This window comes from Uloborus diversus, chromosome 2 (genome assembly GCF_026930045.1).
Source record: "Uloborus diversus isolate 005 chromosome 2, Udiv.v.3.1, whole genome shotgun sequence".
Classification (NCBI taxonomy): domain Eukaryota; kingdom Metazoa; phylum Arthropoda; class Arachnida; order Araneae; family Uloboridae; genus Uloborus; species Uloborus diversus.
The window spans coordinates 119335501-119359243 of record NC_072732.1 but is presented as its reverse complement, the minus strand read 5'-3'; positions in this window follow the sequence as shown (position 1 = coordinate 119359243).

Here is a 23743-nt window from a genome sequence, read left to right as displayed (position 1 = left end):
GATTTTTGATATTTCAATTAGAAAAAAAGTTATTTAATGTTTTATGTGATTTTTAGCACTTTTTAGAACTTTTAACCTCACAGTCCCCGAAAAAACCACGCCAGACGAATATTTTTTGTACTATAATGTAGGAAATTTAATTTTAAATATGATAAATGAAAAAATTTTGAAGGCAGAGCAATTTTTGTATTTTTTTATAGATTTTTGAAAAAACCTTTAATTTGCATTTTTTTCTGGGTTTAGTTTTTTTCGAAACCTATCCTGCGAATAGTATTGAACCCTCAATTCTAAAATTTTATTTGGTAATAATAAAAACACTCTGCCCCCTTCAGAAGAAAAAAGTTGTTAAAAATACGCAATAGTTTTTTTTTTTTTTTTAAATTTTTTTAATGCAGAACGCAACGCGAGCTGTTCGCTTGCCGGCTGAGTTCCGAATTTACCTCATCAGGTGATCCATCTGAAATAGTTTGCCTTTTCTTCACCTTTTTTTAATTTTTTTTTTTTTTTTTTGCAAGCGTTACTTTTTGCCACACTACGGGAAACATAGAGCCTTTTTTTTTTTTTTTTTTTGCGGGCTATTTTGATTAAATAAATAAAGTCCGCGATTTTTTGCATGATCTGTGTTTTTGTTACGGATTGGCGGTTATGTTAGGTAGATACAGAGATAGAGATTGAGTGGACAAAAAATGCTTTTTTTTTCGAATTAATACTTATATAAATAAAAAAAGATTGTTAATTACTGTCAGAGGTAGATATGCATAAATCGTATAGATAGATAGATAGACAAATATAGAGGTCGATATAGAGATGGACAGCAAGAAAGAGACATGCCCGTCATTTAAAAACTTCAACGGGGTGTCAATGCCCCCTCCCCCACACACCATGACTTTGAAAAAACAATGCTTTCACATAAAAGTGGGAGTGCTTTTTATTATTTTTCGACAAAATTTGCATGAAGAGTACGCCGTTTGTGTCTCCCCTCCCCTCCTTTAAAAGTATTCCAAACGACGGAACTGGAGATAGGTCTAGAAAATATTTTATTCAAACTACCAATGATATAGACAGATATAGATTGATTGATAGCGCCACGAAATTTATTTAAGCAGCCGCCGAAGGCGGCAACATTGGCGTAAAAAGGCGAATGATAATATCGATACATAAAGAAAAACATTAATACCGTCGCTAAAATGTCTAAGCAGCCGCCGAAGGCGGCAACCCTGGCGCAAAATGGCGAATGGCGTAAAAAGGCGGACCAGCTGGTCGCCGAAGGCGGCTAGTATTTTATAAAAATTAGAATAAAATAAAAAATTTATTTTTATTTTTTTGTCTTTTTTGCCTAGGATTTTTTTCTTTATTTAAAGAAAGTTTAGGCATTTAAAGGAAAATAATACTAAACTTTAACATTATATTAAACATTTATGCATGAACCTTGCTCTGGTAGAAGAAAATGCTATCCTAAGGATGTCAGTGGCAGTATCGAGAAAATAGAAAGAAAAAAAAAATTGTGGAGACATTCGAAGAAACGCGTTTAAAAATTTAGTTACAAAATACTTTATTAAGTACTAGCCGCCTGCGGCGACCAGCTGGTCCGCCTTTTTACGCCATTCGCCTTTTTGTGCCAGGGTTGCCGCCTTCGGCGGCTGCTTAGACAATTTAGCGACGGTATTAATCAATATTTTTCTTTATGTATCAATGTTATCATTCGCTTTTTAAGCCAATGTTGCCGCCTTCGGCGGCTGCTTAAAAAAATTTCGTGGCGGTATCAATCAAACTATATCTATCTATATCATTAGTAGTTTGAATAAAATATTTTCTAAACCTATCTCCAGTTCCGACGTTTGGAATGCTTTTAAAGGAGGGGAAGGGAGACACAAACGCCGTACTCTTCATGCGAATTTTGTCGAAAAATAACAAAAAGCACTCCCACTTTTATGTGAAAGTATTGTTTTTTCAAAGTCATGGTGTGGGGTGGGGGGGGGGGGTCATTGACACCCCTTGAAGTTCCTTATATGACGGGCATGTTTCTTTCTTGCAGTCCATCTACTATATCGACCTCTATATTTGTCTATCTATCTATCTATCTATACGATCGATGCATATCTACCTCTGACAGTAATTAACAATCTTCTTTCGAAAAAAAAAGCATTTTTTGTCCACTCAATCTCTATCTATCTCTGTATCTACCTAACCTAACCACCAATCCGTAGCAGAAACACAGATCATGCAAAAAATCGCGGGTTTTATTTATTTCATCAAAATAGCCCGCAAAAAAAAAAAAAAAAAAAAAAAGGCACTATGTTCCCCGTAGTGCGCAAAAAGTAACGCTTGCAAAAAGATAAAAAACTAAAAAAAGAAGGTGAAGAGAAGGCAAACGATTTCAGTTGGATCACGTGACGAGGCAAGTTCGGAACTCAGCCGGCTAGCGAACAGCTCACGTCGCGTTCTGCATTAAAAAAATTGTAAAAAAAAAAAAAAAAAAAACTATTTCGTATTTTTAAAAACTTTTTTCTTCTGAAGGGGGCAGAGTGTTTTTACTATTACCAACTAAAATTTTAGAATTGAGGGTTCAATATTTAACCCAGGATGGGCTTCGAAAAAAACTAAACCCTGAAAAAAGTGCAAATTAAAGATTTTTTCAAAAATCTATAAAAAATACAAAAATTGCTCTATTTTCAAAATTTTTTTGTTCATCATATTTAAAATTAAATTTCCGAGACTATAGTACAAAAAATATTTGTCTGGCGCGATTGGTTCGGGGTCTGTGAGGTTAAAAGTACTAAAAAGTGCTAAAAATCCAATAAAACATTAAATAACTTTTTTTCTAATTAAAATATCAAAAATCGAAGCCCGAGGTGCACAACTTCAGCAAAAACTACACCTGTATACCAAATTTCATCTTTCTAAACCTTACCGTTTTCCCGGGATGCGCGCCACACACACACACACAAACATCTTATTTTATTATATGTATAGATAAATCTAAGTTAATGTATTATTTTTTGACTGCCTTCTAATGTCTAGCTACATATTAATTAGTTTAAAGATGTTTAAGCAAAAAAAAAAAAAAGACAGATCGCTTGCTTAATATCCATCAGCCAACAGTGTCTGGAGCTATCAGCAATTTCAAAGAGCTTGGCGATAATGATCGTCATCCAGGAAACGGAAAGAAATGTATGGAAAATGTTTCCAATAATTAAAATGCAATCAGAAATCAAGTTTAACGAAATCCAGAAGAAAATTCGCTCATGGAATGAGAATAAGTGAATGATCGGGATGGCACATGGCACAAACAAAGCTTCGACTCAAGGCTTGCCTAAAAGACTTGCTTAACAAGTTTCAAAAAGTTCTGTTTTTTAATGAAAAAAAAAACTTGTGCGGCTCCAAAGATGCCGCAAACTTTTGAAACTGTCCTCAAGTCAGTGCTGGATGAGATTCCTTTTCAATGATGAGAAGCCCTTTACCGTCTAATTAGATAAGAAAACAAATTAAGCACCTCAGCAATAATAGAACGTTGCAAATATCCAAATTAGGTCATGGTCTGTTACGGAATTTTCGCTGTCTGCAAAACACTACTGGTTTTCTGTATGAGGGTATTAAAACAGATCAAAAAGTGCATCAATGGGACATTCTAAAAAATGTTCTCCTTCCGCGTTCGAAAGAAAAAAAACGCTTCGTCTATGTGAACAGGGCATTTCAATAAGACTCACAGGATATGCTCACAAGACAGGCTCAAAGACATACGTAGGTAGTGCTAGAAGAATTTTTCGAACATAATAACATCCAGAAGTTATAACCACCCTACTCGCCAGATTTAAATCCCAATGACTAACTACACTGTATGATCTATTTAGGAGTCTCGGAGCACTAAACGACTCTCAAGTTCGAACTTTCTAAAGCAATCGATTCGGCGGGAATGGGGGGGGGGGATTATGGGTAAAAGACTTGCTTATTGCTGAAAATTTCAAAAAGCATTTACACCTCTGTAGCCCCAAAAAATGCAGCCACTTTGAAACCAATTAAATTTGTCCATTGTCTAAAATCCACTCTCTATACCCAAGGATTATAATTTGTTTTTACTATGATAAATGTCTGCATTTTGCGCAAGGCAGAATGCAGATCGAAATTGGAAACTCTGGGTTCGAATCTTTGAGTTTCAAGCGTTCGTGTAAAAGAGGATAAATCGAAACGACTATGAGACCTAAAATTTAAACTAAAATATTCACATTTACTAATCTAATCGAAACCTTCTAAAGATGTCAGAAAAAATAAGTTGTCTCTCTCTGTAAAAACGTTAGAGGGAGAAGTCACATCTCCGTGGGGTTCCTAAATTTAGAGATTCCCGTTGCATGAGCAATATAATTTAATCACACAAATTCAATATCAACAGTGCTGAAATCTTTTTTGTTTTCTTTCTTTTATTTATTAATAACTAGCCGCCTGCGGCGACCAGCTGGTTCACCTTCTTACGCCATTCACCTTTTTGTGCAAGCAGCCACCTACGGCGGCTGTTTGCCTAACTTGTCATTTACCTTTTTACTTCAAGTTTGCCGCCTTCGGCGGCTGTTTAGATAAATTTGGCAGCAGTATTAATTAATCCATCTCTATCTTTTTATTGTGACATTCACATTTTTCCGCCAAGATTGCCGCCTTCGGAAGCTATCTACCTTTACGATCTATCTCTAAATTTTCTTATCCATCTCTATTTATTTTAACCTCCCCGCCCATTTCCTAATAAAAACAAAGATCACTCAAAAAACCGCTTTTTTATTATTTAAGTAGAGCAAAAAAAAAAAAAATGTTATCTCCAAAATTCCCCGTAGTGTGCAAAAAGTAGCGTGTTTGATAAAGATAAAATAAAACTCGCTGTTTTTATTGAATTAAATGCGCACAACTATGAAATGTAACGTAATATAGATACAGCAAAAGGTTCAGTTTGGGGTGGGGGGGGGGATGGAAAAAGAAATAAATGCTATCCCTAAATAAAACAAAAAAGGAAAGAAAAAAAGCAAGCGCTGCCGGAAAAACATGTGGTCATCACGTCATAAAATGTAGAAGTAAGCTATATAGTAAAAAAAAAAAAAAAGATTAACATTGCTTGCGATTAAGATTCCATCGTAAATATCGAATCGAAATCCAAGTAGTGACGTCAAAGGCATAAAAGATTGAAGAACACTTTTTTCGACCGATGCGTGAAAAGGCATAATGTGTTCAGCATTAAAAAAATTGTAAAAAAAAAAAAAAAAACTATTGCGTGTTTTTAAGAACTTTTTTTTCTGAAGAGGGCGAAATGTTTTTACTATTACCAACTTAAATTTTAGAAATGAGACTTTGATACTTCTCGCAGGATGATATTAGAAAAAAATAAAACCCAGGAAAAAATGCAAATTAAAGGTTTTTTCAAAAATTCATAAAAAATATAAAAATTGCCCAATCTGCAAAATGTTTTCATTCATCATGTTTAAAATTAAATTTTTTACACTATAGTACAAAAAATATTTGTGTGGTGCGATTGGTTCGGGGTCTGTGAGGTAAAAAGTGCAAAAAAACACATAAAACATTAAATAACTTTTTTCTAATTAAAATATCAAAAATCGAAGCCCGAGGTGCACATCTTTGGCAAAAACTGTACCTGTATACCAAATTTCATCTTTCTAGGCCTTACCGTTTTCCCGGGAAGCGCGCCACACACACACACACACAAACATCTTATTTTATTATATGTATAGAAGACTAGCCGCCTGCGGCGACCAGCTGGTCCGCCTTTTTACGCCATTCGCCTTTTTGTGCCAGGGTTGCCGCCTTCGGCGGCTGCTTAGACAATTTAGCGACGGTATTAATCAATATTTTTCTTTATGTATCAATGTTATCATTCGCTTTTTAAGCCAATGTTGCCGCCTTCGGCGGCTGCTTAAAAAAATTTCGTGGCGGTATCAATCAAACTATATCTATCTATATCATTAGTAGTTTGAATAAAATATTTTCTAAACCTATCTCCAGTTCCGACGTTTGGAATGCTTTTAAAGGAGGGGAAGGGAGACACAAACGCCGTACTCTTCATGCGAATTTTGTCGAAAAATAACAAAAAGCACTCCCACTTTTATGTGAAAGTATTGTTTTTTCAAATTCAAGGTGTGGGGTGGGGGGGTGGGTCATTGACACCCCTTGAAGTTCCTTATATGACGGGCATGTTTCTTTCTTGCAGTCCATCTACTATATCGACCTCTATATTTGTCTATCTATCTATCTATCTATACGATCGATGCATATCTACCTCTGACAGTAATTAACAATCTTTTTTCGAAAAAAAAGCATTTTTTGTCCACTCAATCTCTATCTATCTCTGTATCTACCTAACCTAACCACCAATCCGTAGCAGAAACACAGATCATGCAAAAAATCGCGGGTTTTATTTATTTCATCAAAATAGCCCGCAAAAAAAAAAAAAAAAGGCTCTATGTTCCCCGTAGTGCGCAAAAAGTAACGCTTGCAAAAAGATAAAAAACTAAAAAAAGAAGGTGAAGAGAAGGGAAACGATTTCAGTTGGATCACGTGACGAGGCAAGTTCGGAACTCAGCCGGCTAGCGAACAGCTCACGTTGCGTTCTGCATTAAAAAAATTGTAAAAAAAAAAAAAAAAAAAAAAAAAAAAAAACTATTTCGTATTTTTAAAAACTTTTTTCTTCTGAAGGGGGCAGAGTGTTTTTACTATTACCAACTAAAATTTTAGAATTAAGGGTTCAATATTTAATCCAGGATGGGCTTCGAAAAAAACTAAACCCTGAAAAAAGTGCAAATTAAAGATTTTTTCAAAAATCTATAAAAAATACAAAAATTGCTCTATTTTCAAAATTTTTTTGTTCATCATATTTAAAATTAAATTTCCGAGACTATAGTACAAAAAATATTTGTCTGGCGCGATTGGTTCGGGGTCTGTGAGGTTAAAAGTACTAAAAAGTGCTAAAAATCCAATAAAACATTAAATAACTTTTTTTCTAATTAAAATATCAAAAATCGAAGCCCGAGGTGCACAACTTCAGCAAAAACTACACCTGTATACCAAATTTCATCTTTCTAAACCTTACCGTTTTCCCGGGATGCGCGCCACACACACACACACACAAACATCTTATTTTATTATATGTATAGATGATATTAACTCAACGGTGTCGTTTTTTTATGACCACATTGAATTAAGTGGATAAAAAATAGAACGCAAAAATAAATTATTTGAAATGCACGATCTGTCACTAAAGTGCGTATAAATGCTTAAATATTATTTTCGATATTGTATTCTTTTAAGGTTAATTGTGAGAGCAACTTTTTATTTTGTCATTTTTTGCACAAAAAAAAAAAGAAGGTATTCCAACAATCACATGACTTCTTTTTTTATTTCTTTTCAAACCAATGAATCTTTTCTTTTGCTTCACTTGGCAGAATGGAATACGAAACTTGGGAAAAGAAATTCTGAAGTCAAGCGAATTGTTTCCAATGCAAATAGCAAGCTCCTCTGACACACGCTTCAAGACGTCTGGTTCGATTCAATTATTTTCCAACAATTTTATTTTACCATATTCTGATACAAAATTCCGCGGTTCGTAGCATCTTATTGGTTTTAACATTGGGGAATATTTTATGATAAGTGAAATTGCAATTGAATTTTGAAATACAAAATGGGTTTGGCAGCAACGTTTCACGAATGGATATTGCACATTTGTTTATTTTTTTGTTGAAACACATTGCTGTTTCTAAAGTTGAATAAATGCTTAGGAAAAAAAATGTGGTAGACACACGTAAAGTTATTTTACATTTTCTTTCTGATGTGTTACCAATATTTGTTTAGTCAATTACAAATTAGTTTTAGATAAAAGAAAAGACAGAAAATTCGTCATTCGATTGCTTCTCATGATGACTAGGGCACTATTTGTAAACAAAACAATACATATAATACTTCGATGATGATACTCGATAAATAAGGTAGGTAAGCCCTAGGTGAGCAGTGTTCTAAATATTATTAATTTAATTTTTTTTATCCCAAAATGGCGATACTGCACTGCAAAACATGTAATTGTAGTGCAGCAGGCTGAATTTGAAGAGATTACCTTGATGGGTCGCCATTGTGGACAGTAATTTCCCTTTTTAGATGGAATAGTTCTAATTTCTAGGTTAGAATATATACTTCAATTTATGCGTGTTTAAATTTATAGAAATTTGAATTTAAATGCGCTTTCTGAAACATCATTGTTTACGTTTTAGCTATATTCACTTTAATTAGCTTTAATTTCAATAAATTTAATAGGTTAATAATTTTACATCGTGCAAATGATGATGATATGCATTTTCCTAAGACGGCCATCTTAAGAAAAAACGAGCTAATTTGTGCCTCACATGACTTCCTTTTACTCCAATTTAATGTCATTTTCCCATTATTGGTAATTTTAATGTGATTCAATAGTTTACTCTCTAAATATCACCAACAGGGGCCAATTTGAAACCAGATTTAGAAAAAATAAAATAAATAAATAAATCGCCAAATTTTTCGCCAAGTTGGTGACAAAACATGGCGACCAAAAGACTGGCGATATATCGCCAAGTGTCTGCCAAATTGTAACACAACTTCAGTTTACATCGAAAATAACAATGATTCCCCCCCCCCCCCAAAAGGGGCAAAAGACCCCCTTCGAAACTTCCGAGTGCAACCAAAAGGGGAGGGTGCACAACTAGACTCCACTGGGAGTCTACGAACCAAATTTCAACTTTCCAGGACATACCGTTCTTGAGTTATGCAACATACATACGCACATACGTACATACAGACGTTACGAGAAATCTTTTTATAACTGTCTCGGGAATCGTCAAAATGGATATTTCGCGTGTCCTATACGTTCTTCGGCACTCATCCACGTGTGGTCGAGTCGAAAAAAAAAACGCAACATTCATTCGTGGTTGAGCAAAATGGAAATTAAGGTCGATTTTTGAGTGAAACTTTTTTTGCGAATACATTACTTCCTTTTTTGTAAAAGGAAGTAAAAATAGCTATTGCAGAAAGGTAATTTCGGTGCTTCTCTGTATTATATTATTTTTCACATGGCACATTGGTCTGCTGTTATTTAAAAAAAAAAAAAAATGAACACGTAATGTCATGACAGTGTTGAACCAAAAAAAAAAAAAATTATTCAGCTTTTTTTTTTCTTATGTATTTCCTATTTATTAGATTTTCTTCGGTTTTAATATTACGTTGCATTACTCTTGTAGAAGCAAAACGTTTAGTCGATAATAATATTCATATTTTACAAATGATTTCAAAACATGAATCATGTTACACTGTCGAAAGACCGGCCACAAGCTACAGTTTTGAAATTGACTGAATTTTTTTATTTTCAATTTTACACTTATCTATAACACATATCCAGTGCAATTGCTTTAAAAAAAATAAATGTTTTCTAGTTTTAAAATACCGAAAACGAGGGTTTATATTAGTTCGCAGTGAGGACATTTTTTTCTCATATACACTGGAGTGCAAAAATTAAGGACGAAGTCGAAAAATTAGCATATCAGCTGAACGAAGAGGCAGAGCGGACAGAAAGACCAATCAGGAGATTAAGTAAGGTGATGTACGGTAGCACATGCGCAAATATGCAGGCAGACGTAATGGGGGAGTGTCTGAGTAGTATTCAGCATGTTGTCGGTGTAAGATCAGTATTTCTGGCAAAGAGATTGCACGCCGTATAGCAGTTAAAATCACACCGAGTTACTGCCTCAGCGAGAAATGGCGAATAATCAATCTGTTAGACGACATCTGGATGCTTTTACCCGAGGTCGAATCATTGGGAAGTTGGAGGATGGCCGCAGTGTGGCTGCAGAGTTCGGAATTGCTCACAGCATCGTTTCACGACTTTGGAGACAATTTCAAACTACAGGAACAGCTATCCGGGGATTCAGTAGTGGTTGTCCACGAGGAACCCCACCCGCAGATGATCGGTATATTGTCTTACAGGTCAGAAGAAACAGGCGGCAAACAGCGGGAGAAATCGCTAGACACACGACACAGGCGACTGGACGACCGATATCGCGTTTTACCGTGGCCAGAAGACTGCACGGTGGTGGTCTGTTTGCACGACGCCCTATACGGTGTGTACCTCTAACGCCTGCCCATCGGAGAAGGCGTTCTCTGTGGTGCCGGGAACACCGGAATTGGAGAGACAATGAATGGGGACGAGTACTTTTTACAGATGAGAGCAGATTCCGTCTGAGTAGCGATTCTCATCCCATACTCATCTGGAGAGAGCGGGGAAGCCGCAATCATCCCTCGAACATCATTGAAAGGGACAGGTATGGAGGTCGCGGTGTTCTCGTTTGGGGAGGCATCATGCTTGGTAGTAGTACAGACCTTCACATCTTCGACGCAGGTTCAGTCAACGGGACCCGTTATTGTAACGAGATTCTTCTTCCATATGTGCGTCTTTTTAGAGGCGCTATGGGTCCGCAGTTCCTTTTCATGGACGACAATGCACCATGTCATCGCACAGTAGTTGCCGAACAGCTCTTAGGAAGTGAGGATATTGAACGTATGGATTGGCCGGCACGATCTCCGGATCTCAATCCCATCGAGCATGTATGGGATTTTCTAGGCAGACGCTTGGCAGCTTGTACCTTACCACCAGTAACGATTCGGGAGCTTCGATTGGCGCTGCAAGACGAATGGGCAGCAATGCCTCAACAACTCATTGACACCCTCATGGGCAGACGCTGTGAAACCTGCCTAGCAGTCGGGGGAGATCATATCCCCTACTAAAGACCGGATGTTTCTTGCTGGACACCCATCACAGGGATGTTTCGGCCTTCAGTCGCATTGCGCTCCATGCTAATTTTTCAATAAAGCTTCTTTTTATCCCTCTGATTTCTCTTTTAGTAAGTGTTGCTTACATTACACATGTCCTTACGTACTGGGGATCTTACGGTATTAAATGTGTTGATTTGGAAAACTTTTGTACAAAGTTATATTGAAAAAACCGCCTCGTCCTTAATTTTTGCACACCAGTGTACATATATGGGTTTTGAGCACATCCATGCGAAAATGAACGAAACACTGGCACACACAATTTTTCATTCGTCCTTCAGTCAGACATTATCGTCTTAACTAGCCATTTTCCAATTCCATGGTAAACGTGGTCAAACAGAACAAACTTATTGCATGAGAGAATGTAAGAAAATAAATGTTGACTTTTATCTATACAGCATTTAGTTACAATTGGAGATGCTTACATTTATACAGAAATTATCTGTTTATATAGTGTATGATATGAATTCTAGTGCAGTGTATTATGATAGTGTCCTTTGTAAAAACAATTTACACATTTAAAAATTTCAAAAAAAAAAAAAATGCGCTCGGCAAAAAAAAACCTAATTTAAGCTCTTTAACGGTTGACACTCTTCAATAAATCTTTAAAAATATTTAACGCCACACTTTTATTAAAATCGGTGCCTTGGCCCTCTGTAGTGTGCACTAAAGGAAAAAAAAATCCCTGAAAAAAACTGGTGCAACAAACCTAAGGAAAAAATGATCTTTACTCGATAAAATTCATTTCAAAAAGGTATGAAAAGGCAATATATATTAAGGTTTCAGAAAAATGAAAAACTTTTCTTATAGTAAAGTCCGTGATAAAATGACAAATTTCATCTTGTTTTACACGGAATTATTGTTTAAATCTACAGCGAAAGCTAAGATAATTCTTTACATATAACAACACCGAACTGCTATTACTTGACATAGCTTCTAAAGAGTTTTTTTTTTTTCTTTCTTTTTTTTTCTGACGTATTTCGTTTTTTCAAAAAGAAACAGTTTAGAGGATCAGAATCTCTGAAAGGAGTATGCGAAAATTAAACTTGTGAAATTTTATAGCGTACACGAACGTCACTCAAAATAAGGAATTTTGATGCGAGCAAAGTAATCTGTTCTATTAGTACAAAAAAATCTCCCGTCCAGATATGACGGGTGAAAATTGCTCCTACATTTGAGTGAAGCAATTGCCTGTTTAGTGATATTTTGATAGTTGAAATTTTAACCCTAACTCCAGTTGATGAATCCTAAACTCCAGTTGACCACTTTTTCGTTTCTTCATTACAATCAAATGACACAATCTTACCAGTAAATCAGTTAAATCGATTATTTCAGAAAGGGCTTAAGTCCTACGGGAATCCATTGGACTTACGCCCTTTCTGAAATAATCGATTCAGTCAAGTTACCGGATCCAGTTCAGCCTTGTCAAAATCAAGCCTTTCCCCACATTTTAAACATTACCAAAACATATTATCAAATTATCATGCCATGACGTGAGTTTCGTTGTTGATGACGATAGGAGCGTTACTCGATCATTGGCTATTATGCATATGAGGATATTACAAAATTTTCCCAAAATTGTTTACCTTTGAGTCAATTAGGATGATATTTTCGCTGAAATCGAAATGCACGTATTTTGGAGCATCAAGGCACTTCAGTGCCATAAATGCAGAATACGAGAAAATTATTCCTCACTATTTTTCCCACAAAGTTCTAGCTTATTCCTCCGAAAGTTCTCCTTCACTACAAATCTTCAAGCATTTTTGAGCACGTTTTAAACGCTTTCTGAACGCAGACACATATCCTCTTTTTTGAGTACATTTAAAGACACTTTTTGGAGCACTTGGCAGGAAATTTCTGATATCGCTTTTCAGAACACTTATTTGGTTCAGCCATTTTTGAGAACGCATTTGAGAAGGATCACTAGTTTGTCCTAACTTTTAGAACTTTTCGTAGCACAGAAGTTTTAAGTTGTTGTTTCGGGAAATTTTCCGCAACATTTGAGGAATACTCATATTTTTTTCAAAGCTGTTTATTTTAAAATAGTTTTTACTCTTTGCGCTCAATCAATCGCAGCTTGCAAAGGTGGCCACTGTCAGCCGTTGGAGCACCATTCTTTATAAAGTTATTCGTAACGCCAATTAGTAGTGATGAATGGTAAAGTGATGTCTACTCATTGAGAAAAAATAAAATGGAGGATGTGAAGAGACTTTCAACCGTAAAGGAAAGATCCCAAGTCACGTAATAGATTTTAAAGAAAAGCATTGGAAGAGATCAGGTCTCCTTTGCTAGTTTCACGCAAAACTTGTCAACCATTTGTTGTTGTTGAGTCACGGGAATTGAGCTCTTTGCCTAAGCTTTTGCTCAGCCAATGATTGGACTAGCTAATAAGCTTTTGCTTAGCCAATGATTGGACTAGCTTCTAAGCTTTTGCTTAGCCAATGATTGGACTAGCTCCTAAGCTTTTGCTTAGCCAATGATTGGACTAGCTCCTAAGCTTTTGCTTAGCCAATGATTGGACTAGCTCCCTCCATTTACTAATTCCCGCTCTAAGTGTCTACTAGTATTATACAGAAGGATTCTATTGACATGTATCGTATTTACGTAAAGCTCTTATTATTACTTGCTTTAAGATCAAGAAAAATAGTTATCAGTCTTTTTTTACACGGATAGTCATCAAACATAAAAATGGCAATAAATTGTGCATATTTTTCTTTTTTTTTTCCAATTTTTAATGACGAACCAAAACCTGGGTCCAAAGGGACTAAAGAACCAAAGGAGGATGCATCACTTTGCTTCCCACCTTAACTATGGTATTTCCTGATGCCACTGTACTTTCCTTACACTCAATATTTAAATGCGGAATGAAATACGAGAAAATTTTTCTGCTTTGAGGCTACCCTCTACCTCAACTAGTTTTAAAAAATAAATAATAAGCACACCATATCCTTTTATAAGCACACCATATCTTGCCAGCATTCCTAATCTATTCTCAAATTAGTTCTCAAATTTTAATTTTACAACTATCTTAAACAAAACATATTCAGACCACAGATTTGAAACATGTTTAAAAATACTTTATTTCTGATGAAGCTTAATTTGGTTATATAGTTTAGTACACATTCTGGCAATCGTAACAATATTTTTGAATTCAAGGGTTCTAAATACGTTTACATTGTGCTGAAAATTGGCAGTGTTTCCTTAACACTACCGGAAAAAAGACGCAATTTTCGTATTCGGTATTTTTAATTGTCATACCTCAATACCGGTATTAACACCAATATAAGAATTTTTTTAGAAAACAGGAGAAAAAAAACCCTCAAACTTGCTGCTATGTTTTAAAGTAAAAAAAAGTATAAATTATTTTATTGTAAATAAACATTAATTATAAATAATAATAGCAGCATAATAATAATCGTTAGAGTATATAATTACATAAGAAGTAAAAAAAAAAAAAAAAACCCTTAGAAATGAACCACTACAGAAATGCAATACTATAAAGGAACGAAATTGTTTAGCAATATTGGTGAAAAAGAGAAGATAATATCATACTAAAGGATATTTTTTTTCTATTCATTTGCACAAAAATGTGATTCATCACAGCATCTATAGTGATGAAAATATCCGAAACTTTTATTTATCGGTACTCTCTTAATGTTTTTAAATCCAAGTTTTGACATAAAGTGATTGATTTTGGCACTCTCTCGTAGATGAAAAAAATACTCATTGAAAGAAATAATGTATATCTAGTAAGTTAAATTGAAAACAATTACTATAAAACATGTGTATTGTTTTCGGTGAACCTTACTAACGTTCGGTTTATTTTATGCGGCACAAAGGTATATAGTAGAAAATTATCTAAATAAATTTATTTTCCCTAAAAAAGTATAACGTTATATTTCTCATTATATTTCAAAGATGTGATTCATTAAACAAAAAAACAATAATTTTGTTGCATGCATATATTGAAAACAGTATACTGTTATCCTTGCTCCAGTGTTTTACTACACCTGTTAGATTATCACACTTGAAGACCACCTCTAAGTTCAGAGATGTTCCTTTCTCCAGACATAACGAACTGCTCTACTAGTCCTTAGAAACTAACTCAAATTCTATTTGAATACCCATTTTTGTGAAATTTTCTGAACCTGAAAAAAAGTAATTTTTCTTAACTTCGGAATTATAAGTTCACATTTCAAATCGAAAAACTTATTTTAAGTAATGCATACATCTTTGCTAACGATAATTTTATTTTAGTCTTGTGGCACCCGCACGGCTTTGCCCGTAATAGATAATTAAAAGGTCATTTGGTTCGCCTGTATATTTAAATAATGGATGATGAATTTCTCGCCAATGTGCTATGTTAATTTGCACGTCCATAGTATGGTAATTTGCTCGGTAAATTGGGCTTAAAGTTGAAATAGAAAAAAAAAAACAAAATTGAGTTTTCGAAAAATCGCTTCGAGTTGCTCCGTCCTAGTCTACGAACTAATTTTGTGCCAAATTTCAAGAAAATCGGCCGAACGGTCTAGGCACTATACGCGTAACAGGCATCCAGACGTCCAAAGACACAGACTTTCAGCTTAATTATAAGAAACTAGCGGTACCCGCCCGTAGTAGAAAATTAAAAGGTCATGTGGACAGGAAGCTGAGACTGTTGAGCATATTTTATTATATTGTAATATTTACTCATGTATAAGACAAATTTTAAAGAAAGATTCAAAGCAGGTGGGGTGTTGACCACCTTATTTGTCTTTATTTGTTGAAAGCTTTCATAACCTTAATGCTTTTCGTAATTTTATCCTGTCATTTAAATTTGTAAACTGTTTCTTTCTTGTTTGGGATTCTTTCGTACGTTTATGTTTTCTTTTTGTTCATTTCATTTATGTGTGTTGGTACTTGCTGGTTTATCTTTGTTGAAGTTATTTTAAAAGCCGTAATTCTATTAGTTTCGCTGGTTTGTTATTACTTAAATTTGAAAATTGTTTATTTATATTTCATTCATCTTTTTATCTTATGTTTTTGCAATGTTGCAATTACTGTTTATCACTTACATCTGTAAGCCTCATGATATACTGTGAAGCATGAGGAGCTTTTTGTGAATCTTTTAAATATATAAAAAAAATAGTTTGCCTGTATATTTACAAATAATGGATGATGAATTTCTAGCCAATTTGCTGTGTTAATTTGTTCGCCCACGTTACGGTTCCACGTTATGAAAATTTGATAATTTACTCGTCCAAGTTATGATAATTTGTGCAGTAAAATGTTCTTAAAATTGGAATAGAAAAAGAACAAAATCGAATTTTTGAAAAATCGCTTCAAGGTGCACACCCCCATGTTAGAAACTAATTCTGTGCCACATTTCATGAAAATCGGCCGGACGGTCTAGGCGCTATGCGCGTCACAGAGATCACGACAGATACCCTGACAGTTATCGGGACAGAGATCCAGACATTCAGCTTGATTAATAGTAGAGAAAATAAGAACCTTTATATTTAGTTGTCATTCATATTTGTAATGTCTAAAATTTTCATAAATCTTTTTTCTTTCAATCCAATTTTATATATTCAGCAATACAGAAAATATTATTGTTTTAGAAATAAATGTCATATAAAGATTTGATACTTGTTTGAATTTTTCTGTGACTGAAATATTTTATTCATATTTTAGTTACTTTCAAAAGTTAAGGCACGGATCGGTAAACGCATCATTCACTCTATAGTTGGGCAAACCTAACCTGGCAGCATTGTTAAAACTATGCAGATCCTAATCGCAGCATTACTAGACTTCTATGTTAGGTTTGCCCCAACTATACCTGTGCTGTAAAATACAGCTTCTCCACCATTGGCAGATCAGTCCCAATGCATCTTTGGGGGCAGATCCATGACCCCCGCATGGGGGAGTGTATGGATAGAAAATTAATAGGGGCCAGGCGGTATGAGAAAAAATGACATTAAACTTATTAGTAAATGTAAAATTCACAAAACATCAAGGGGGATGGCAGCATGAACTGGCTAAAATGTGGACTGTGAAAAATATACGGGCCGTAGGGGACCTCTTTGTCTATCCCTCCTACAATATGAATTTGAGAAATAGGCCATTTTCTGAGCCAATTTGTTTCCAATTTAGTTTGACTTATGGAATTGACAATTTTCTCTCCGTGCTTAACTTTTGGCAGTGAGTACAGTTAAGTCTCGAAAATTCTATGTAATTAGGGCTCACGCCCTTTCAGATTAATGAAAACATGGATTATCCGAAAAACTCCTCCAGATTAAAATTTTATTCTTTTCTGATGACAGGAGCGAGCACGGGAAGAAAGGGAAGTATTGTCATCACAAAAAAAAATATCCCTGAAATATCAACAAAAATTTCAATGTTTAAATACCTTTAAAAGAATTTTTTCACTATGTCTGTACGTATTTATGTGTGATAATTTGTAGGAAACAAACATGTATTTTAACAGTGCCCGAATCCATTTCGATGAGTTTGTCCTTACATCTCTATGTGCTTGCTCGCTTATGTATCTCCTACAACACAAAAACGGTTAGTTCTAGAAGGTTTAAATGTCATATACGACTTGTGTGGTGTCAGACATGAACTTTCTTTTTTGAATAAAATTGGATATTCCAAATGGTATGTTTAAAGTGCTGGCCAAGTAATTAGACTAAAGAGTTTTTTTTGTTTGTTTTTTGTACAATATTTGTATGAAAATACTATTTATTTTACTGTTAAAGTACAGTACACACTGTATACTGAGTATTACGTTATTTTAGAGTAATTTAATCTTTGCAGGTGGCAGCACTGTCTGCTTTGTTTATGTTCTTTGTTTTTCTACCTACCAGGAATCCTTATATATTATTTCTGTAGCCTGTTTTTGGTTTCTACGCCAGATTTTCCTCAATTCTTGATCGATTTCTTTGATTTACGCCTTATTTTAAAGCTTATGGTGCTGGCTACTGACGAAAAATAGACCCACGGTCTAAAAATTGTTTTTTTCAGCCAAAAACCTGTTTTAAAGAACCAGAATGAGGTTTTCGGTTAAACTTATAACTTTAATTTGCGCTATGACCGACAGAGCTGAATAGCTTGATCGGCAGAGCGTTCTCTTCGTAACCAGGAGAATCCGTGTTCGGGCTCACGTCCGGACAATCTGCAACAAAAAATTAAGAGAAATATCGCATGAACTCTTAATGAAGTGAATAACGACTATGAAAAAATAAAATAAATGTGAAGGAAACGCTCCTTTCTGATATGAAAACTTGACGTGACGTTGTGCTAAATTACTTCGGAATTGTACGTTTTTTTTTTCTTTTTAAGCTTTGGCTCTGGTAAGAAAATTAAAGCATAATGTGAGCGAAAATATAAGTAACAGGTTTAAGATTTCAGACTACAATAGAATTGTTTTTTGTTCAGAAAAAAAATAATAAATCGTATATTGAAATATATATTCTTCTAATGAGTTTTTGACTCTTTGTACAAATAAAAAAATTACTACCTCAATTTGAAGGGTAAAATATATATTTTTTCTTCTTTTTGCAAAAAAACAAATAGCTTATCACATTTTTACTACATTCGAAAAGCTACGCTTAAAAAAAGAGCATAGTTCAATTTATTTTGTATTTTAACCGTTCTGTTAAATGATGAACAGGTGCTGCCATCTAAGTCATAAAGGTTCAAGCAGCCTGCGGTAACAAATTGTAAAAATTTTCAAGAATAAAAAAATGTTTCTTCAATATCTTATCTTATATATTATTCCCTTCTCATTTTAAAACTTATCAGGCTGGCTAATGAAGAAAAATAGACTTACGGTCGAAAAATCAAGTTTTCGAAAACGCCCCTTGCTGTTTCAAAACCTTGATGCTGCCTGTAGTTCTTATGCATTTTTTAAAAGCAACGTTCTAATGCAGTTTTCCATTTTTTACGTCGCTTTCAGCAAAAAAAAAAAAAAAGCCTGTGTGTGTGTTCATATTTTAATAAAGCTTAAAAGCACTGGACTTAGTTGTTCGGTTAAATTGATAAGTTTTTTTCGGTAGAGCGTTCGGCTATAAACTATTCGAACTTCGGGCAAGTTTGGGCTGTCCGAAAGAATATCAAATTTATATAAGTATTACGCATTACATGTACTCATAACATACACACGTAATAAAATAAATGCAGTGGGATTGCTACTTGGTGTTTCGACTCCTTTATGCAGGCTACAGTTATCATTCGGATAAGTTGACTGTTAATCGAAGAGTGTTCTCTCTTTTTTTAAGCTTTGACTACATCCAGACCACTCAGCATAATGTAAGCATAAAAAAGTATTAGATTTACCAAAAGGAAATCCTTTTTGTGCAGAAAAACATTTTCATTGTATGCTGAAATGTAGATATTTCTAATAGCAGTGTTCGACCTTTTGTACAAATGAAAAAATACTACGCCAAATTAAAACAACGAGTTTCACCCAGTAAACCTTTAATTTTTTATTCATGCGAATACGATAGAAAGCTTTAAAATTATTATCAACTTCATTAGCAAGAAATCATTTTCTACTCTTCTGCTTTCTGCTTAAAAAAAAAAAATACATTTTGTCTACGTTCGAAAAATTACACTTAAAAAACGGACACAGTTCAACTGGTTTTGGTTTTGAATTTTAAGTGTTCTATTAAAAGAGAAACATGTGCGGGCCTTTAAGCTGTAACTGTTAAAGCAACCTTCTATGTGAAATAGTTCAATATTCAAAGATAAAAGCACTTATTTTCAATCTAATTCATTACTTCTCTAGAATGTTCGTTTCAATCGCTACGTGAGATCTTCGTCATTCTTTAATCAAATTCCATGCTTTTCGAATAATTTTAAATCGTATCATGTTGGTTAATGACAAAACATAGAAGCATGATCTTATTATTATTATTTTATTATTACTAGTCGACCCGTGCGGAACTCCGCACTGTGCTTCGAATCGTTTCATAAGGTATTTCGCTCTTTAAGAATTTCAAAGAAAGAACATTATGAAGAAGAACAGAAAAAAAAGTAAGCGCAGAAGAGAAGGCATGTAATTTAAAGACATCAGTAACAAAACCTCGTTAACTACAACGTTGTGATAATTTGATCATCGCGCACCTTTTGGTCGTACATATTTTCAATTCAAACATAAATATCATTAAAAGTGTGGCTAGTGACTCATGAAAAAGCAATAATTGTGCATGTAAAACAACAGGTTGTGGCAAACAGAGATCTGCCCATGTGAGCATCTGACGGGAAAAAAAGAAATATTAAAGAGATATTTATTAGCACGGATTCGATTTGGCGCCATTCTGAGTAACAGCCCGACACCCCAAGAAACCTAGCAATTGCGCCTTCCTTTTCGAAAGCTATTCATTGAAGGAATGCGTAGTAAAAAACAGCAAAAAAGCTTTTTGCCATTAATAATAATAATAAAATAATAATAATAAGATCATGCTTCTATGTTTTGTCATTAACCAACATGATACGATTTAAAATTATTCGAAAAGCATGGAATTTGATTAAAGAATGACGAAGATCTCACGTAGCGATTGAAACGAACATTCTAGAGAAGTAATGAATTAGATTGAAAATAAGTGCTTTTATCTTTGAATATTGAACTATTTCACATAGAAGGTTGCTTTAACAGTTACAGCTTAAAGGCCCGCACATGTTTCTCTTTTAATAGAACACTTAAAATTCAAAACCAAAACCAGTTGAACTGTGTCCGTTTTTTAAGTGTAATTTTTCGAACGTAGACAAAATGTATTTTTTTTTTTTTCAGCAGAAAGCAGAAGAGTAGAAAATGATTTCTTGCTAATGAAGTTGATAATAATTTTAAAGCTTTCTATCGTATTCGCATGAATAAAAAATTAAAGGTTTACTGGGTGAAACTCGTTGTTTTAATTTGGCGTAGTATTTTTTCATTTGTACAAAAGGTCGAACACTGCTATTAGAAATATCTACATTTCAGCATACAATGAAAATGTTTTTCTGCACAAAAAGGATTTCCTTTTGGTAAATCTAATACTTTTTTATGCTTACATTATGCTGAGTGGTCTGGATGTAGTCAAAGCTTAAAAAAAGAGAGAACACTCTTCGATTAACAGTCAACTTATCCGAATGATAACTGTAGCCTGCATAAAGGAGTCGAAACACCAAGTAGCAATCCCACTGCATTTATTTTATTACGTGTGTATGTTATGAGTACATGTAATGCGTAATACTTATATAAATTTGATATTCTTTCGGACAGCCCAAACTTGCCCGAAGTTCGAATAGTTTATAGCCGAACGCTCTACCGAAAAAAACTTATCAATTTAACCGAACAACTAAGTCCAGTGCTTTTAAGCTTTATTAAAATATGAACACACACACAGGCTTTTTTTTTTTTTTTGCTGAAAGCGACGTAAAAAATGGAAAACTGCATTAGAACGTTGCTTTTAAAAAATGCATAAGAACTACAGGCAGCATCAAGGTTTTGAAACAGCAAGGGGCGTTTTCGAAAACTTGATTTTTCGACCGTAAGTCTATTTTTCTTCATTAGCCAGCCTGATAAGTTTTAAAATGAGAAGGGAATAATATATAAGATAAGATATTGAAGAAACATTTTTTTATTCTTGAAAATTTTTACAATTTGTTACCGCAGGCTGCTTGAACCTTTATGACTTAGATGGCAGCACCTGTTCATCATTTAACAGAACGGTTAAAATACAAAATAAATTGAACTATGCTCTTTTTTTAAGCGTAGCTTTTCGAATGTAGTAAAAATGTGATAAGCTATTTGTTTTTTTGCAAAAAGAAGAAAAAATATATATTTTACCCTTCAAATTGAGGTAGTAATTTTTTTATTTGTACAAAGAGTCAAAAACTCATTAGAAGAATATATATTTCAATATACGATTTATTATTTTTTTTCTGAACAAAAAACAATTCTATTGTAGTCTGAAATCTTAAACCTGTTACTTATATTTTCGCTCACATTATGCTTTAATTTTCTTACCAGAGCCAAAGCTTAAAAAGAAAAAAGAAAAAAAAAAACGTACAATTCCGAAGTAATTTAGCACAACGTCACGTCAAGTTTTCATATCAGAAAGGAGCGTTTCCTTCACATTTATTTTATTTTTTCATAGTCGTTATTCACTTCATTAAGAGTTCATGCGATATTTCTCTTAATTTTTTGTTGCAGATTGTCCGGACGTGAGCCCGAACACGGATTCTCCTGGTTACGAAGAGAACGCTCTGCCGATCAAGCTATTCAGCTCTGTCGGTCATAGCGCAAATTAAAGTTATAAGTTTAACCGAAAACCTCATTCTGGTTCTTTAAAACAGGTTTTTGGCTGAAAAAAACAATTTTTAGACCGTGGGTCTATTTTTCGTCAGTAGCCAGCACCATAAGCTTTAAAATAAGGCGTAAATCAAAGAAATCGATCAAGAATTGAGGAAAATCTGGCGTAGAAACCAAAAACAGGCTACAGAAATAATATATAAGGATTATTAATGGCAAAAAGCTTTTTTGCTGTTTTTTACTACGCATTCCTTCAATGAATAGCTTTCGAAAAGGAAGGCGCAATTGCTAGGTTTCTTGGGGTGTCGGGCTGTTACTCAGAATGGCGCCAAATCGAATCCGTGCTAATAAATATCTCTTTAATATTTCTTTTTTTCCCGTCAGATGCTCACATGGGCAGATCTCTGTTTGCCACAACCTGTTGTTTTACATGCACAATTATTGCTTTTTCATGAGTCACTAGCCACACTTTTAATGATATTTATGTTTGAATTGAAAATATGTACGACCAAAAGGTGCGCGATGATCAAATTATCACAACGTTGTAGTTAACGAGGTTTTGTTACTGATGTCTTTAAATTACATGCCTTCTCTTCTGCGCTTACTTTTTTTTCTGTTCTTCTTCATAATGTTCTTTCTTTGAAATTCTTAAAGAGCGAAATACCTTATGAAACGATTCGAAGCACAGTGCGGAGTTCCGCACGGGTCGACTAGTTTAACCTTAATCAGCTTAAACAGTTCACTAGTTCTTTTTATTAGTGTGTTCTGTTATATTTAAAGTTAGTTTTAGGTAATTTATGAGTATGTGTATGTGAGTATATACAATAGTGAGTATAAACATTTTTTTACCTCCTTTTTTAAGTAGTTAAGAAATGGTGTAAACCTTGTGAAAAGTATGCAAAAAAGACTTAAAATGCTCATCAAGAACAAGATAATGCATACTAAATATTAGATAATTATTTCACTGTTCGTTAATGTGTCAATAGTTATGTAATTAATAAAGAATTTGCTTTTAAAACAGTCTTAGTCTAATAATTTGGCCAGTACTGTACACGTTCTTTGTGGCAATTAATGTTAATTTTACGTAACAAGTTATTAACTCCAAGGACACTTTAAATTCAGATTTTGTAGTTGATGAATATTTCGTGTCACTTACGGAGTGTTGAATTCAAATTCTCAATACCTTTTTTATTATTTACTGTATGTACTCAATTAAGTTTAATAGTAGAAAAAGTATTTATAGTTTAAAATTAAGATGACACAATTTTTTTTTGAACTAAAAAGGGTAGCTAAAAAATTTATTAAATAAAAACAAAAAGCCCGACTGCGTAAAAACTAAAATAAAAACCCTAAAAAGAAAAATGTTTAAGTCCAGTAGTTTAGAATGTAATAAGTACTACTGAATAACTACACCGTTGAATTAGTTTTATAACCGTACACAGATAATACAAATCATAAATTCAAAAGCAGATTAGAAGGATCAACAGTCGGGGCCAATTCCTTTCTGATTCAAGGAACCCCATAAAATTTGAATTGCCCCGACTGTTGCTCCTTCTATTCTGCTTTTGAATTTATGATTTGTCTTATCTGTGTACGGTTGTAAAATATTTCAACGGTGTAGTTATTTAGTAG